The sequence below is a fragment of the Orbicella franksi genome, chromosome 10 (assembly GCF_964199315.1).
Source record: "Orbicella franksi chromosome 10, jaOrbFran1.1, whole genome shotgun sequence".
Classification (NCBI taxonomy): Eukaryota; Metazoa; Cnidaria; class Anthozoa; order Scleractinia; family Merulinidae; genus Orbicella; species Orbicella franksi.
This window is the reverse complement of record NC_138154.1, coordinates 27,158,317-27,163,508: the sequence shown is the minus strand read 5'-3', so window position 1 is coordinate 27,163,508 and position 5,192 is coordinate 27,158,317. Positions and strand designations below refer to the sequence as shown.

General features: G+C 36.7%; 1 long non-coding RNA gene across 2 annotated transcripts; it reads left to right on the top strand.

Annotated features, from left to right (window-relative positions):
- The first annotated feature begins 2,124 nt into the window (after positions 1-2,124).
- Positions 2,125-4,355, top strand: LOC145500596 (uncharacterized). Of its 2 annotated transcripts, XR_014051125.1 has the most exons (5): positions 2,125-2,596; positions 2,854-2,881; positions 3,238-3,342; positions 3,734-3,845; positions 4,288-4,355. It is a non-coding gene; the product is annotated as an uncharacterized LOC145500596 (long non-coding RNA). The 2 variants fall into 2 exon arrangements; XR_014051124.1 differs by lacking the exon at positions 4,288-4,355 and having other exon boundaries at positions 3,734-3,984.
- The last annotated feature ends 837 nt before the right edge of the window (positions 4,356-5,192 follow it).

Below are 5,192 nucleotides of genomic sequence, written 5' to 3'. Positions count from 1 at the left end.
ACGAATGAATGAATGAATGAATGAAATTTAGTCTCAGCCGAAGAGTGATCAGATTTCCGATTCAGATTTTTATTGGTTTGCACTGTTTACAAAAATTATAACTTTAACAGTATAAACAGAAATTACATTAATTAAAATGAGAAAAGAAATATAACTGCAGTAAATATCCAAAATGAAATGTGCTCACTGACCAAAGTAGCATAGGCTTTCGTGTTGGTCACTGATACGTACAAACAATTGACACGACATATCAATTATATTGATATCAAAAAATAATACAAAAGGAAAAATATATATAAGGAAAAAATCTAATGTCTTCTTACTTTGTCAAGCACATTATGAAAAAATTGGGAAATGAGCTGTGAAACTACAATAAGCGTAAAAAACTCTCTTGGCCTTTAATAAACAACTCCACAAATCAAAACGGCGTGGTACAAAGAGTGTGCATACGAGCGGCGTAGATGCAAATAGCGTGGATACAAACAGCGTGGATACAAACAGCGTGGATACAAACAGCGTGGATAGAAACAGCGTGGATACAAACAGCGTGGGTTGAAACTAAAACAGTAAAAGAGCAAAAGTTACAAGTTGCGACTAAGCTAAATTCGAATAAAGAAATAACAAAACTGCAAAACGAGGACTGTGAATTACACTTACATTGTTTCGGCCAGAGAAAACTGTTGTGAAACGGACTGCGAATGACGCGAAGAGACTAGCACGAAAGCTAAATAGAACTGCGCTAAGCGCGGACCAAAATGAACTGCCCCAAAACTGTACTGCAAAGCTATGATATGGAAAATACGCTAGAACATGCGGAAAATAAAACTATAGAAACTTAGAAAGGCGCTAATGAAGATGAAACAGCAAAGAAACGCTAACGAGGGCGCGAAAACTGACAGAAAGGAATAAACACCTAAATTGACGCAAAAAAAAAAGACTAAACAAAAGAACGAAAAGAAGTATAAACTAATTTGCGTACGCAAAGGAAAAACAAATTACGCAAGAACGAATAATAGAAAAAATGTCACACTTGGATCTTACAAGCTGTGCTATCTTTAATTAGTATCACCCAACTAGTGGACTAATGCAAATCCTGCATTTTGATTGGCTACGCTACTAGGGGACTATTAGTAATAGTCCTCGAGTAGCGAAATTGGCGCCATCGAGCGTGACATTTTCTTTCGTTTATTCCCAACTAAATATTTCTTCAACTTGCATTTGCTAACTCTATTACTTACCTTTTCTGTCTGACTAGTTGGGTGATACTAAAACAATTAGACCCTTCGCCCTCAAGGGGCACGGGTCTAATTGTTAAGTAGCACCAAATTGGATTAGGGCGAGATCGTGTATGATTTACAGGATTTATGCTTTAAATGTCTCACAAAATATCTGGTTCTCTTTTGTTTTAAGACAAGTTTTTGAACTTAACGCTAAATTAAGTCAGTATAGTCAATACATATTCCTTATATTAATGTTTACTCTTTTCTTTTTTCAGGTTATTAAAATGATATGTTGGGGAAAAGCGCGACCATTTTTGATTGCAGTGCATGTGTGGCTCTTGTACTCTTTTCTAAGTAGCTCGAAGTTTAAAAGTATTGAAAACATCTTTGTTCAGATAGGACATAAGTTAAGTCAAGACAAATTAAGTTCATGGCAGTTTTCTAATCATTAACTTAGGAATGTTGTCTTGATTTGTCTCCAAATTGTCAGAATTAACCAGCACGTTCATCTGAGACTGTTTAATGAAGTGGAGTGGCATGATTTCACACTAATAATGGATTATTCTGACAGCTTTCACCGTTTGCTTAAAGCAATATTCTGTTGCCGTTAACTGAATTGATGCTTGCGACTAGCAACTTGTTAATGAAAGAAAAATAACTTCAGGGCGGATCCAGACCTTGAGCTAAGCGGGGGCGGTTGTGTTTTACTTGCCCTGCCGGCTTTTCTTCCTTCTGTCATTTCTTCTTTTTTTACCCAAAATAAGAGGGGGCGCGGCTCCCTCCCCTAGATCCGCCACTGAACTTTATTATTTCATTGATTCTTGCTCTTTATTCGTTTGGGTGAAAACACTGAAAAATCGAAAAAACACAATTTGCAGGAACGTTTGCAACTTGTTGATTTTCGCTCTTTTTATCGCCAGGTCAGTTAAAATAAATTGTAGCCATGATGGATGTCATTGCGCAATCTCTTGGTCTCTGGCACAAAGTTGGCAGCCATTCCAAAGAAAGTTTAGCCATTTTGGATTGCAGTATTTAGCGTGTTAGCTATTGGACCCTGGAAACATCGTAATTCAGATAAGTCGTTTTCCTGTTCCTCTTGTCGTTTACCATTGAATGGTTTCAGCCCAAGATCGAGAGATCAAAATCTAAAATCACCTTACCATACCTAAGCGTTGTCAATTGTATGCTGCAAAGAAATTGCAAAAATATAAACTGGAAGATTGTTGAATAAAAGAATAACAACTTGATTTCTTGATATTGCTTTTTTTTTCTCAAGGTTGAACACAGTCAGATGCATTGAAAGAAAGGGCGGACGTTTTGGATTGTAGTATCTTACCCTCGCCCTGTGGAAGCGGATGACATTGGAAACATCTTTAGTAAGATAAGTTCGTCATAATTCTTTTTTCCTTCTTGTTTCTTTTTCACAGTGTCAGTCAAGAGTGATACTATGTCGAGTATATTCATGATGAAAAAAGGGAAATGAATCGTCCCAGTCAGGAAGGATGAACTTAGTATTTTTTGTGCGGTCCCGTGCAGACAATAGCAAAAGCATTAAGATTAATTAAGGTCACTGCAAACTATTTAATGTGTTAACGTTCTCTTTTCTTTTTCATGTTTTAAAAACGTTCTGTAGAGACAAAGTGCAGCCATTTTGGATAACGGTGGGTTGTTCTTGTACTCTTGTTTAAGTTAAGTATTGCAAACGTTTTAATTTAGATACACAGGCCCAGATAAATTAATTCTTTTGACGGTTTCAGTCCAAGAGTTATTAAAATCTGAACTACCATCCATATCGATGCATTTTCAAATGTCTTACGAAACGAAAACTGAAAATCCTAGGTACTTTACGTTTATTTAAGGTCTCAGTGCAAGCCAAGTGTGTTGATTTCTTAGTAAAGCATGATAGGAAGTGACACTACAGAATTGTCTTCTACTGAATTGACGAACACGACTGGCGAAATTTATTGACGAAAGAGAATAATTTCCTATTTTATTGATGCTTGCTCTTTATTCGCAGGGTGAACACTAAGGTTTGGGAAAGAAAGCCTGTGCAGCCATTTTAATTTGACTCCAGTGTAGCTTTCGGATTCTGGTGGAACTAAATTGAAAACATCTATTTGAGGTAAGTTAATCGTTTCCTTATCTTACCTTAATATGTCGCTGACTATTTGACGATTTCAATCCAAGAGCTCTCGAATATCCTGGTAAAAAATTTGTCAACAATGAGGAATTGTGAGAGATTGAATTTCCTGCTCGACAGGAGGTTGGATTGGGAAGGGGAAAAAAACAAATCTGTGTTCCTGTAGAGAGCCGATCGAAAACATGACCTCCAGGATACCGGTCAGGCAAAGAGGACTTGTTCTAATGTACCAGTATGTAACACAACTGTACAGCAGAGCTTTCTAAAATGAATATTGCTTCAGAAAATCAATGCAAATCTCCTCATTATTTAGGGGTGAGTTTGATAGTCGATTAACAGTACTTGAATTCGTTAAGTTTTGCTCCCTTCCCAGTCAGGTTCAATGGAGACATCCTTTGAGATAAAAGTGTAGCCATGTTGGATCGCAGTGTGTTAGCCTTAAATCCTGGCGCAAGTTGGCAGTCACTGGAAACACCTCATTTCAGGTAAGTTTCTCTCTCAGTCGATCATTTACCGTTGATGAACAGTTTCAGTCCAAAGAGTGATTCAAATCTTATATCTTCTCTCCACATCAATGCCTTGTTAACTTAGAGAGGAAATATGTTGTCGATAAATTGATTTGCGAGGTCAACGCTACTCTCCATCAAACTGTTTTACCTTAGTTTACTAAAAATTTAAGCCCCATTCAACGACATATTAAAGACATTAACAGAATGAAAAACACGGCGGTGTTAATCATTAAAGAATAATTTTCAGTGAGAACATTGTGAGAAAAAAAAGATTGATTATAACCATTTCGAGTAACACAATTGTAACCAGATATGAGAGTAGTACAATCCCTATATTAACACGACAGGGAAATTTGCTTGTCAATAACTTACTAAAACTAGCTGGCTTTATTGATTGATGTTTCCTCTCGTTGTCTAGGCTATACACCCTTTCAAAAGGACGAGTAGCCATTTTGAATTGCAGTGTGTCGGCTCTCGGACCCTGGAAACATCTTACCTCAGATAAGTCGTTTTCTTGTTCCTCTTGTCGTTTACCATTGAACGGTTTCAGTCCAAGAGTGATCAAAATCTAAAATCATCTTATCACGTCTTTGTGTTGTCAAGTATGTTGCAAAGAAAATGCCGACCGGGATGTATTGTCTTTATGTACAGCCAAATTCTCAGAACTAACAATAAATGAAATGTACGGAAATCTGCAGGGAGAATTTTTGTTTCGAGCTTTAGACTGGAAGGTTAAACATCGCAGTTTTATATTTTGAGGGACAACTCTAAACTGTTGAAGATTCCTCGCAAGACAAAATTTAGGTCCTAGTCCAAGCCATTTTGAAATCAAATTTAACAGCATAAAAACGTGTGGGTACTACTAGTGACTGTTAGAAAATATTTTTATGTGAATATTGTGAATAACAAAGATTTATGGCGAGAGCCATTCACTGTTTCAGTACTACTACAATGAGAAGATTGGTAGACGAGTGCGAAAAATACAATCCTTGCCAGTATATGATGCCAAATGAACTTTGTTGTCAGCGAAGATAATGTAGTATCAGTAACGACAGAAAGGACAAATCCCAAGTACAATTAACTATTGGCAGATCTTCAAAGGCAAAAAAACAACTCTTATATAAAAAAGACTGGAGCTCATTATTTTATTGCCGTGACAATTATAATTGCATAAGTAAGGCTTGAGGGAATATTTTCAACACAAATATTAGCGAAAGAAATGTACGACGTTTCAACATCGTCGGATGTCATCGTCAAGTAAATGTGTAGCTTAGGTTTTGCATTATAAAAGGATCTACAGTTATGCGCATAAGGTGGCAAAAT